The sequence below is a fragment of the Microtus ochrogaster genome, unplaced genomic scaffold (genome assembly GCF_000317375.1).
Source record: "Microtus ochrogaster isolate Prairie Vole_2 unplaced genomic scaffold, MicOch1.0 UNK14, whole genome shotgun sequence".
Lineage (NCBI taxonomy): Eukaryota > Metazoa > Chordata > Mammalia > Rodentia > Cricetidae > Microtus > Microtus ochrogaster.
Genome location: NW_004949112.1, coordinates 442,393 through 455,574, shown reverse-complemented (window position 1 = coordinate 455,574; position 13,182 = coordinate 442,393).

Here is a 13,182-nt window from a genome sequence, read left to right as displayed (position 1 = left end):
CAGTTTAGCCTGATCTGGAGGGATTGTGATATTGTCAGTGGGCACAGACATGGTCCTCGTCACGACCAGAGTCCCAGAGACTCTTCATATGTCCCACTCTGGCAGCCCTTAGACTCCAGTGTGTGCAGGATCTTGGGAGTCCAGCAAATGGATTAGCTGATGGGTGTCACATGATCTCACAGAGCAGTAGAGGACAAGAAAGCTGAGAAGGTACAGGATTGTGGGTTTGAGAAGTGTGTGTGCTCCGTGGGAGTGCATGACCAGCGAGCTCTATGGTTCATCAGTTCATTCGGGTGCTGAGCATACAGCACGGAAAAGAGTATCCCTGGCCTCGTGGAGCTCAGATGCTGGCAGAACAAACTGGACAGCAAAAATAAACACACCAACTAGTAAACTTTACAACACACTGCAAAGGGGGGCTGTGTGGTCAAAGATACTAAAAGCAGAGCAAGATGAAGGGATGGGTGTGGGGCTGTGTGCTGACCAGAGTGGCATGGTGACATTTGAGCTAAAAGGTAAAAGAAGGTGTGAGACCAGCCCAAGTGACTCTAGAGAAGACTGTTCCAGGCAGGGGAGACTATGGAGCACCTTCTGTGGGAAAGATGCCTCTTCTGGGAGTGACAGGAGGCCTGGCATGGTGTCCGGTGCGGTGTGCGTTCAGTGAGGACATGCAGAGGCAAGAGAGAGCGCAGCACAGGGTTGGGTGGCTGGCTTGTCAATCGAACAAGTTTTCATTGCCAACCAGGAAATTCTCTTCAACTTAGTTTAGTGAGCCAGAGTTCTCACTACGCACTTCACTACGGACTGCCCACCATGCTGACACAGCTCTAAAACTGGACATTCTTCCCCCAAAGGGATTTTTCTAGCTAAGAAGTTTTGCTTTTGTTATAATGTCACCAAGAAGTAAACTTCAGTTCAGCTCCACATGGAAGGAGGTGGGAAGCCACCCAAGAAGAGGGCCGAGGGCACAGGGTGGCATGAAGTCAGCATTGGAGGGTGCCACAATAGTCCTCACTACCAGGCCACACACCAGCTAGACCTCACGTGCCACGGACACACGCTCACAGACCATGTACACGCTGTGGACCCTGCACTATCACATGCCACGGACACACGCTCACAGACCATGTACACGCTGTGGACCCTGCACCTATCACATGCCACATGCATCTCACATGCCAGACACATGTCAGGTGCCATGCATACCTCGTCCTATACACACCTGACAGATGATGCACACAACACTTGCATAGAATACTCCACATGTCACACATGCCTCATGAGCGAAGCATACCCACACGCCATTCAGACTCCACGAGCCATGAAGACCTCATATCCCTTCATACTTCAGCTACCTTTTACACTTTATAGACTGTCCCCACCTGTACATGCAACTTACCCTTCACATGCCATTCACACTCCCTGTGAAAATCACTTTGTTAATGCCAGGCACACGTCACATGCCATACATCCCTAGGCATGTTAATCATACCCCGCCTGCCATAAACATCCTCATGCCGTGCACATCCCACATGCTATTCACACCACACATGCCATTTACCCCTCATATGTGCATACTCCACATCCTATCTCCACATCCTATGCACACTGTACGCACAGTTCACACTCACCTGCCTTTGACACCTTACATGCCACTCCCCTGCATATGTCATTCACACCTCACATGCCATTCACACCCCACATGCTGTTCACACTCCACATGTCACTTACACTCCACATGCTATTCTCGCTAGTCACACTCCATGTATCATTCCGTAATGTCTCTCACTTCCTAGTTCTTTCCCAAGATGAGGAAGCTCAGGCAATGAAAATGGACAGGACCTGGGGCAGAGTCCAAGGCCTGAAAGAACCGACTGTGGCTTGGCTTCTGGAACACCCTAGGGGTTTATTTCTTCAGTCTCTCCTGCAGGCTTGTTCTTCATGTAGCTGAAGGCTTTTCTCTGCCTGAGAAGCGAGATCAGTAGTACTGGAACATAGATTTGTGGGATCTCAATTATAAACCCACTGAGTTAACAGAAACAAACAAAATACAGAAGTGGTGTGCCTTAAAAACTAAAGATGCTAGCGGGGCTCATGAGAGTGAAGAAAGGATATTGGACTCTTGGGGTAAGGAGAGCTACATAAAGGGAGACTATAAAGTACCAGGGAAAATGTACATGAGGAATTAAGTCAGACAAAAGAAATAGCATTGCCAGAGTGGGGTGTGAGTGGCATGTGAAGTGTGATCAGCATGTGGGGTGTGAATGGCACATAAAGTGTGAATGGCATGTGCCATGCGGATGGCATGTAAGGTGTAACAGGCAGGTGTACAGTCTACGGAGTACAAATAGCATGTTCAGTGCGGATCAGTATTGTCCTTTAGCTGAGCTGGCATGGCTGGGTAGGAAGGTCCCAACGTTGCCTTCCACTCATGTATATGGGGGTTTGTGGTCACCAGAGGGTGTCTCTCTGTGTCCTCTGCCTGTGCTGCTCCACCACGGGGGTGGCCATAAGAGGCAAGCCATGGGCCTGACAGAGATTCTAGGTACACTTGCTTTTAAGGACTGTTTGTTCTTGCACACACACACACACACACCCCACACCTTCACGTCCCTAGCTGAGCATCACACGTATCACGGGCATCTCACACACTATATTCCCCTCACGCTCTGCTCCCCTTTCTCCCACAGTGCACAGCCCTCTGTGAACACCCCACATGGAAGGAACGTATCACTGTGGACACTTCTCACACCAGTGTTTCTCACTCCCCACGTGACACAGCCTCGTATTTGTGCATCTCCGGTACAGAGTGCACACTTTCACGTTCATGTGCACACCTTCAGCATGCTTGTTCCCACGGTGTGCACTTCACCTTGTGCACGGTGTGCATCTGCCCCAGTCTGTGCACACCCTGTGCCCCGTGGACATCCCATTTCACTTTAGGATGGCTCTCACACACTGTGTGCCTATTGCTAAGATTTCTATTGCCGTGATAAACACCATGACCAGAAGCAACTTGGGGAGGAGAGGGTTTATTTCAGCGTGTAGCTTGTTGTCAATCTTCTAGGGAAACCACCGCAGGAGCTCAGGGCGGGAACTGATGTAGAAGCTATGGAGGAGCATTCATTGGCTTGCTTTCCATGACGTGCTCAATCTACCTTTTACACCACCCAGGACCACTTGCCTATTGGTAGCACCACCCACTCTGGGCTAAGTGCATCACAGTCCTGCCCATCAGTTAATCTGGTGGGGGTGTTTTCTCTGCTGAGGTCTCTTCTTCCCAAATGACTCAGGCTTGTGTCAAGTTGATATAAAACTAACGAGTATACCATGCGCATACATGTCACACTCTGTGAACTTCTTTCATTGCACACATCCCCACTCTCACACGTTACACGTACCCCACACTGTGCGTACCCCCAATACCATGGAAAACTCACACACTGTACATCTTTTACATGCGGTACCCATCACACCTGCGCACAGCCCAAACACACCACACACTTCTCATCCTGTGCACAGATCTCACACTGTATGACCCAGTGTCACGCTGCTCCTCCGTGTGCGGCTCCATTCTCTGCTCTACCACAGGTATAAACATTGTACAGCGAGGGTAAGGAAACCGCTCCGGCTCTTGCCCTCTCCCAAGATACATGGAGAGGCCGGGCGGTGGTGGCGCACTCCTGTAATCCCAGCACTCGGGAGGCAGAGGCAGGCGGATCTCTGTGAGTTCGAGACCAGCCTGGTCTATAAAGGGAGTTCCAGGACAGGCTCCAAAACCACAGAGAAACCCTGTCTCGAAAAAACTAAAAAAAAAAAAAAAAAGATACATGGAGATACATGTACACTCTGTACAGAGAGAACGGTCTCTCTGAAGCCAGGGAGCTTCACCTCGGGTTTTCAGTTTCGCAGCGAGGAACATATTTACACATTTACCCATCACAGGAAAAAAAAAACTTGTGACAGATGAAAATAGAAAAACAATTAGCTTTGTATCCTCTTTCACAGCTCACGCATGCTTTTCGTCTACATCACCTAATATCACTCTCTTGGTCTTTCTAAATGCTATTTTATACCCACATTATACATATGTATGTTTGTATGTACGTATGCGTATGATGGGATTCACATATGAGGGAGAACATGACTTCTTTTTCTAGCTTATTTTGGGTGACCTCACTCTCATAGTCTGTCCCCCCACACACACATACCATGTACATTTCACATATAAGTGTGGCTCACACACTGAACACATTACATATCTTCCATGCTGTGTTCCTAAACATTATCCCTCATACGCTGTGTGCCCTTTCTCACGCATATCTGCCAGGATGTTTACTCTGTACCCGCACGATACACCTCACATGCCAAGTACGGGCCACACAGTTGCTCTCGGTCTAGCTCAGGCTCTTCCACGCCTCGGTTCTGCTGTGGATTTTTGTCTGTACTGTTGTCTGCCATCTTCTGCCCAGCCTGGAGGAAGGCACTAAGGGACATAAGTCCATGGTTCTGTCTTTTCCTTCCTGTCTCCAGCTGGAGTCCTGTACACAAGATTTTTCTGCCCAGAGGAGGTCAGGTGTCCAGCTAGTGCTGATAAAGAGGTGGCTCGGGGCCGAGGGGAGGCATGGTGATTGGGAAGGCATATGGGGCAGGATCGGGGGCAGCTGCAGTAGTGCCTCTTTGCTGCATGGTCAGCCCACCTGCCCTCCTGGGGTGTCTCAAAGGGCTGGAATTAAAGCACACACAGCTCCTGGACTCTAGGGACAGACACCAGCTGCTGACACAGCAGCTGCCCTAGCTACCACATGCCTTTGAGGGAAGACTGGTTGATTTTCTCTACCAAACCTGCCCACCACTGACCAAAAGCAGTAGGAACAGAGGTTTATGGCCTAGAGGACAGAAGGCCAAGGAACTCAGAAGCCTCTGACTGGGTGCCTGTCACCTGCCTATGCACACATCCTGCCTGCCTCCTCCAGGAAGCTCTCCTGGCTTGCTGCTGCCCACTGGCTGGGTAAACTGGCCCATGTGTTTCCCGCCCTTCAGATGTCTTCTGAACGTACTGTTCCATACCCCAAGCCAGACACTGAAGCAAGAGCTGAGGTAATTGAGGCAGGGTCTGGTCTCAGAGAGCTCACCTAGTGGTTGGAGGGGGGGCCCACAAAGGAGCCATCTCAGCTCCTAGAGAGCACCCAGAGGGCTGTGGTGTGGCTGTGGGTGCACAAGGCTTCCCAGCAGAAGTGCTGGTGTTTTTCTTGGCACTGGAGGGCTAAAGGGAAAGCCGTCCCAGGCTTCGAGGACAGCATGTTTGGCAGCCAGGAGACTCGCCACATGTTCAGGGATGCTTGCTGAGCCCGTGTCCAGGGTCCCTTTGATCATTTAGGCCTGTCACCTGAGCTCTGTAAAGGGATGCGGAGCTCTGTCTGAGGGGAAGCCTACAGACAAGGTTATGAGGGAATGTAAGATGTATGTAGAGGAACTACAGGGACCAAACGGTCACCTTAGCATTGGTGAGGACCTACAGACCTGGGCTTTCCTCTTCCTGTGTGCTGCTCTGTGGCATGGCCCTCTCTGGGCCCTCGGATGCCCATTCCCAGGGCCCAGATTCTCCATATGAAGGATGCAGGCTTTGGATAGGGGTTTTGCTCATACTTGGGCTTAGGGTCTGGCAGGGGACCCTGCTTCTCCCTGGCTAGGGTCTCTCTCTTGGGAGTCCCTCTCTGAGCAGGACAGAAGTTTGTGGCCCTGTCCACTTGGCCTAGCAGAAGACTGGTACACAGAGAACGTAAGGTCTGAGGCTGGGCTCACTGTGAGATTAGAAGTTTGCTCCTGAAGAATTTGAGGGTCCCCACCTGAAGGACCCCCAGAAATGGATGACCACAGCCTGTCTCTTCCTTCCTCTTCAAATGCAGCCCCCAATCCTACACACCACTAAACTTGGCCTAGTGAATTTCAACTTGGAATTGACCAGGTCTGACCAGGCAGCTGGACCCCCAGGGTTGGAGCTGCACTGCCCCGAAGTCTCCTCTGGAATAGGGGATCTGACAAGCTGCATTTGAATGGAGCAATGCCTCTTAGTGCACCAGAGAAGTAAATTCCCCTTTTAGAGTTTCGTTTTTTTTTTTTTTTGGCAGCTATAAAATGTACCCAGTTAAAACATTTACCATGTAAAGTCTCAATGGTCAAGGCACAAAGCATGCTGGGGTCACGCCTGTCTCATGGTGCAGGGTAGGAACTCGGGAATAGTTTTGCCTTAGACAGAGGCTCTTGGCAAGCAGTGGGTGGGGTGGGGTGGGGATGAAGCAGTCAGGAGCCTGGCTGGTTATTCTGGGCTCAGGACCTCTTGGAATTGGGGGCCATCGTCTGGTGGGAGGCGTCTGTCAGTGTGGGTGATGAGGCAACCTGTGAAGTGTTGTCTGCAGCAGGCTTCAGGGCCTTCACTGTGCGCAGCCAGGCAGCCAGGCAGCCACCCCCTAACAAAGCCTGGCCCCTGGGGAGGGAGCGAACTGATGACAGATGGAGAGGGGCTGGTGCAGGGGAGGGGGCAGGGAGGCCTGAGGAGGCAGGGTTCCATGACTGCATACCTACAGAAGGCTGAGGCCCGGCAAAGTCCACATCTCAGTGTTGAGTGCCTCCATCCTGCCATACGCCAGACACCACATGTATCCTAATTCCAGAGTGGGGGTGGGGCAACTGAGGCTTAGAGAATGTGTGTGTGTGTGTGTGTGTGTGTGTGTGTGTGTGTGCGCGCGCACGCGCGTGCGCATGCCCACGTGTGAGCATACATGTATATCTGCCCGCAACAAGAGATCAGCTTCATGCCTTAGGTGTTATCCACCTTATTTTTTAAGGCAGCTTCTTACTGAGACCTGGAGCACACCAATTCATTTAGGCTGATTGACCAGCGAATCCTGGGGACCCATCTGTTTATGCCTCCCCAGCACTGGGGTCACAATAGACACTACTATGCTGCCTTGGGGGGCTTTATTTTAAGTTGTATTTTGTTTTAAATTTTGTGTATTGTGTGAGTGTATACATGCAGTGTCCAAGGAAAGTGAAGGTTTCAGATTCACCTGGAGTTGGAGTTACAGGAGGTTGTCAGCTGCCATATATTGGTGCTGGGAACAGAATGCGGGACCTCTGCAAGAGTGGTGTGTGAGTCTAACAGCAGAGCCATCTCTCCAGCCCCATGCCTGGGTTTTTATGTGGGTTGGGTGCTGCCTATTGAGCTGAGATCCTTATGTGTGTGAAGAATCCTTGTGTTTATGGCATTGACCAACTGAGGCCCGTCCGCATGTCTCAGAAAGACTTGTTCTTGGTTCACGTCTCTAGCCAATTGGCACAGTCTAGACCTGGAGCACAGGGGAATGGGCTTGACTTTCACGATAGATAAAAAGATGAATACTTCATTTACTTGATGTAGGGACACTCCAGCCGGGTGGGCAGAGGCAGGCATGGTCACCAGTTGGCGCTGACTTGGTTTCTCTGTGGTCAAAAAGTGGCCTCTTTTTTTGCCATCACCTGAACTAAGTTCTTGGATCAGGCATCTTGGCTCTCAGTGTCTCTGATTTCGGAGTGGGAGCTCAGAGTGGGGTTGTCCCCAGGAACAGAGAATTGAAAAGGGAAAGGAAACACAGGGAGAGTAGTATTTCTGCTTTGGGGGCTTTGCCCAGCCCACCAGACCTGCTTTGCACCCTTTCGGGACCTCCTTGCCTTTACCACCTCCCTCCAGCCAAGCCCGCTTCATCGCGGCTATAACAGCTTCAAACATGGGTGAAAATAGACAGGATAATAAAGAATCCATCACTAGCTCCCAACCTGACTCACTAAAGCCCCACATACTCCCTTTTCTTTTATTTTGAGGCAGATTTTAGACATCTTCTCACTTCATTTACATATGTTTGATGACATGTTTCTAAAACATAAGGGTTTCATTTTTAGCAGAGGCATATCATTATCAACATTCTAAAAATTAAGTCATTCCACATACCATCAAATATTCAGTCAGTAACCACATTTCCAATCGTCTCATATACATAAATTTTTGCTTGCCTGCATTGGGATCCAAATGGAGACCACATACAGTGATTAGTTGATTTGCATTCTAAGCTTTTAAAAATACTTTCATTTATTGATTATTTATCATTAGAGAATGCATATGTGCACTTACACACTTGTCATGGCATGGGTGTGCTGGTCAAAGGAAGTCAGTTCTCTCCTTCAATCTTGTGGCTCCTGGGGGTCCAGTTCAGGCCATAAGACTTAACAGCAAGCACCTTTGTCAACTGATCCATCCTGCTGTACCATAAGTGTGTGTGTGTGTGTGTGTGTGTGTGTGTGTGTGTGTGTGTGTGTGTAGGTCCAGAGGTCACTATCAGGCATCTTTCTGGGTCATTCTCCCCCTTGTTCTTTGAGACAGGTCTCTCACCAAATCCAGAGTTCATCAATTAGGTAAGGCTGAATGTATCATGATTAATAGAAACTCAGAGACACAGATATTGGGGTTCAACCTGAAGACCAGAAAAGCAAAGCAGTGAGCCACTGGCTCTTAGCTCTACCTGAACCCCAATATATGTCTCTGGGTTTTTACCACTTGTGTTACAGCTGCGCGGCCAGCGAGCCCAAGCACCACACTGTCTCCACCCACAGCTCCGAGTGCTGGCATCACACAGGCACGTTCCCAGGCCTGGCTTGTGCATGGGTGCGGCAGGCATTTCTCCTGAGCTATGGCCCCAGCCCCTATCCCATCTCCACGTGTATTTGCTTTTCCTTTACATGTCGTTTATTGACAGAGATGGTGGCTGCGTGTCCTGAAGGCTGTGTGTGAGTTCGTGTTCTCTCGATTTTTGAAAAGCTGGATATAATCTTAGCCAGATTCAGATCTGATTTGTTTGGGCAAGATGGCTCTGTAGATGGCATTGAAGTTGACCTTTGGGGATCTGTAATAGTTAGATATATTCAATCGAGTATCTATGGAATGCCCATTTCTTGGTTCCTCCTCCTTGTGTCTTCCTTCTTGCTAGCTTCTCAAAGACAGGCCTCAGCTGACACCTCTCCATCAAAATGGCCACCAATGACATTATTGCTGGGGGGACATTTATTCCTTTACCTGCAGGACACTCATGGAAGTCACTGTTGACTCTGTATTCTTTCTCAAAATGACATATTGCCTTAGTTCTCAGTCTTCTCATGGATCCCTGCCCCTTAAAATCCCTAAAGTGCCCACTGAGTTCTACCCTATGCCTATTCTCTAATTTTCAAGACAGCCACCATGTCTACATGAATGGATCTATCCATATCTGTGCCCAGCCACATCTCCTGTGCCACCACCTGCGTATTTACCATTCAATGACCAGCACCCATCGGTGCTCAGATGTCTCACAGACCCTCAAGTTCACAGTCCCCCAAATGTGCCTGTTATCTGCTCCAGGAATCTAGCCAGTCCTTGAGAAGTAATTCACCTTCAATGCCATCTCTGATAGCTAACACAGGCACCTGGGTGTCTTTTCTGACTGCTTTCCCGGCTGTATGATCTACTGACCACCAAGTCTTACTGATCTCATTTTCCAAACATTCCTCGATGGGTCCCTTCTCTACTCATGTGGACTCTGTTGCAGGGCAGTCTGTGGCATCTCTTCTTTGGTTTACAACCTCATCACTGTCTTCTCAGCCTTGAATCTCAAAGCTTTTTAAATCCACCCTCCACTGAACCCAGGCATATGACTCTAAAGCAGAAATGTAACAGGGTCCAGCTGTGTAACACCTTTACATGGCTCCTCATAATCTCTCGGATAGTGTCCTGGCATGGCATTCAAAGCCTTCCCAATGCGCCCCTGCTTGCTCTCTGATCCCTTGGTTTAATGCACCTGCCCCTAAGAAGTACCATGCGTCCCTCTGACAGGATGGCTCACACAGTCGCAACTTTCCTTCCTTCCCTTCTTCCAGGGAGGCTCCTCTCCTTTTTACGGACTGCTAGTCACTTGTCCTTGATGACTCAGTCCAGATGGCACATGACAGAAGCTTCTTGAACACCCCGATCCCTGATTTCTAGCACCTAGGATCCGTTCTTCAGTTTCCTCATGTGTAAGGAGTTACGATGTGAGTGAAACGCAAGTCAGCAAGCAGCGAGAGGTGCACAGTTTTCCGGGACTCCAGAGTGGCTTTCCCGATCACACCAAGGCTGTTTTGTTCAGTCTTCTACCCCAGTCACAGAGGCTCACCCTCACCAGCACCTTCCTCAGGCAGGAATCCCCACGGCCTGGCTCAGTCCCGCCCACCCAGCTTGTATTACCTACTCATGTTTCTGTTGTTGTTAGAGACATGGCAGAGACCAAGGGCTGTTCCTCGACATTCACATTTTGTTTCATTTTTATATGACAATATAAATTTTGTTTGAGAGCAGTGTGTATTAGTCAGGTTGGGACTCATAACATGATGCCGAAGATCGTGCAGCTTAAACAACCCTTTTGGAGGCTGGGAGCCAGTGAGATGTTGGCAGGGTGATTTTTCTCCTGAGGTTTCTTTCCTGGCTTGCAGAGAGCTGCCTTCTATGTGTCCCCACATGGCCTTTCTCTGTGTATGCAGATCCCCTTGTCTCTGTCCTTATGAGGACACTTTTATAACCCCAGTTAACCTTAATTACTTCCTCAGTGTCCCTGCTTCAATATAAGAATGGATGTCAGGGCTTCAGTATAGGAATGTATGTGGTTCTTTGTAGCGAGGTGTGTTAGGAGTTAGCTACATTTCCCAGATTCCCTTGCAGCTAGATGTGGTCGTATGGCTAAGTCCTGGCTGGAAGAGAACAAGTGGAAGCATTTTGTGTGTATCTTCTCGGTTATGACTTTAAGAGACAGCAGCTGTTTTCTCTTCTGTCTTCTTAGTGATTGGGATACAGGTGGAGTAGCTATCTATGTGTGTTAGACAAATTAGTGACTTTTCCCCCAAAATGCTCTTATCTGAATCCTCAGAACCAATGAATAGATTATCCTATGTTGCAAAAGGAAGTTTGAGGATGTAATTAAGAATGAAGCAGGAAATTTAACATAAATTATAGGACCCAGTGTAGTCAAGAGAATCCCGTCCTTACAAAGGGGGAGGGAGGCAGGACCATTGATCAGAGCTGAAGACACAGTTGTAAAAGCAAATGTTGGGATGCTTTGCTGTAAGCCATAAGCCAAATAGTGCAGGCAGTTTCTAGAAGCCAGAAAAGGCCAGGGACAGGCTCTCCTGTGGAGCCTTTGTAGCGACTGATGATCTGTCAGCACCCGGATCTTGGCCCACAGGACCCACTTGAAGGGCATAGTTTAGTTGGTACAGTGCTTGCCTGGCATTTGGGAAGCCCTGGGTTTGTTTCCTAGCACTGCATAGAGCTGGCATGGTGGTGTACACCTAAAATTCTAGCACTTAGGAGGTAGAGGCAGGGGGATCAGGAGTTTAAGGCTATCCTTGCTAGCTACATAGTGAGTTCAAGTCTAAACTGGACTACAAGAGATTCTCTCTAAAAACAAACAAACAAAGAACAAAAACAACAATCGAGGCTTCTGAATTCCAGTATCATAAGACAATAAATGCATCTTATTTGAAGCCACTACGTTTATGGTAATTTCTTTTACGCAGCAGCAAGAAACTAACCCTTAGCTTAGGTGATGTGCCAGAAGCCGTATCTTAGCAGTGTCTTCAAGATCTGGAGTGTGGTGGGGGAGAGATTCTGAGTCCAGCATTGTCAGGCTGTCACACAAACACCAGAGCACATAACATAAGAAAGGAATGGATTTCTTTTAGCTCTTTATTCTCATCACAGCAGGGCAAGCTACATTAACACGCGCACCTACTGTGTGTCTGGAAGTGATGCAGGCCCAGAGGATTATATCACGCATCTGCTAAGTGCAGTACCAGGGATGTGCTCAGGAAATTGCGTGAGCAGGTCACAAAGAACCCAGAAGCTATTTGCTGAATTAGGCAGGCCAAAGCTAGGCATGTCGGTTCTTTTCCTTATGTTGCAGTCAAGGCCGGGAGACCTGGTGATGCCTTCCCAGGCAGATGGCTTGCCTCAGAGGGTGAAGGGGAGACTCTGGGATAATCCTTGGGGAAGATGGCAATGAAAAGGCACTCAAATGGAGCAGTGACCCGGTTGAACCTGTTGGCTCTGTGTAGCCTAGGCTGTGCTCGGGACTCTGACATCAGCTATGACTCTGACCCCTCAGCGTTTTTGAGCATCCACATGGGAGAAGTGGAGCTTTGGGTCAATGCTTTTCCAAGAGCTCTTGTGGGTGTGAAGTAAGCGAACACACGGAAGGGTAAGGACAGCAGGTGGGGACACGTGCCATTTCTTAGGTGTTGCCTGTCTGCTTTCTGCTCAGCAGTCTGTCCCCGTCCCCCACCCCATGCAGTGCTGCAGAGGCTGAGGAGCCTTTAGTCTGTGGGTTCCGAGTATTTAATTCACACAGAGACTTGTAGAATAGTTACAGCTACCAACTAATATTCTCTGCCAGGTAAGAGAGGAGGGGAAGGGTTCGACACTGCCCGCCACCTCCCGTGTCCCAGACCTTTGACAATGAGGAATCTGCATTTAACCATACTAAGTTCAACTGTTAGCAACTATGTAGGATCCAGGGAGATGTCTGTTAAACATGGCTCCCACTGACCTATCTCTGGTCACTCTCTCCTCCCATGGCTCTCATGAGGAAAAGCAGAATGGAGCTAGCAGCCTTGCTTGTTGTCCCAGATGCTACACTTGCTCCTTGTTCTCTCAGGAAGCCGCATCCTTTTGCTCAAATGGAATGAGACTTCCCTTTTCTGTTAAGCCACCCACATCCTAGGGAGAAAGGAAGATGGGAGAACACTTCCTGATCCCCATAGCAGGTGAAGTCCATGCTCATGGGAGAGCCATGACAGTCATTGCAGTCAGCAAGAATGACTACTGGACTGAAAAGACATTGGATCTTGAGTTGAACTCAAATTCCATGAAGCAAATAAAAAAGAAGGAAAGAAAGGAGGGGCTGATGGAGGAAGAGGAGAGAAAGAGAAAGTAGAGAGAGGCATTTGTAGTTGGGCATGATCCCAGTCAAGACTTCCTTTGTCATAAAGCCGTGAAGACACGGTTCTGGCGGTAACCTAGGAGTCTGGAAGTAGATTTTCTCTGGAGCTTCCAGGAGAGAACTCGGCCCACCCAGCCCATCTAGCTGA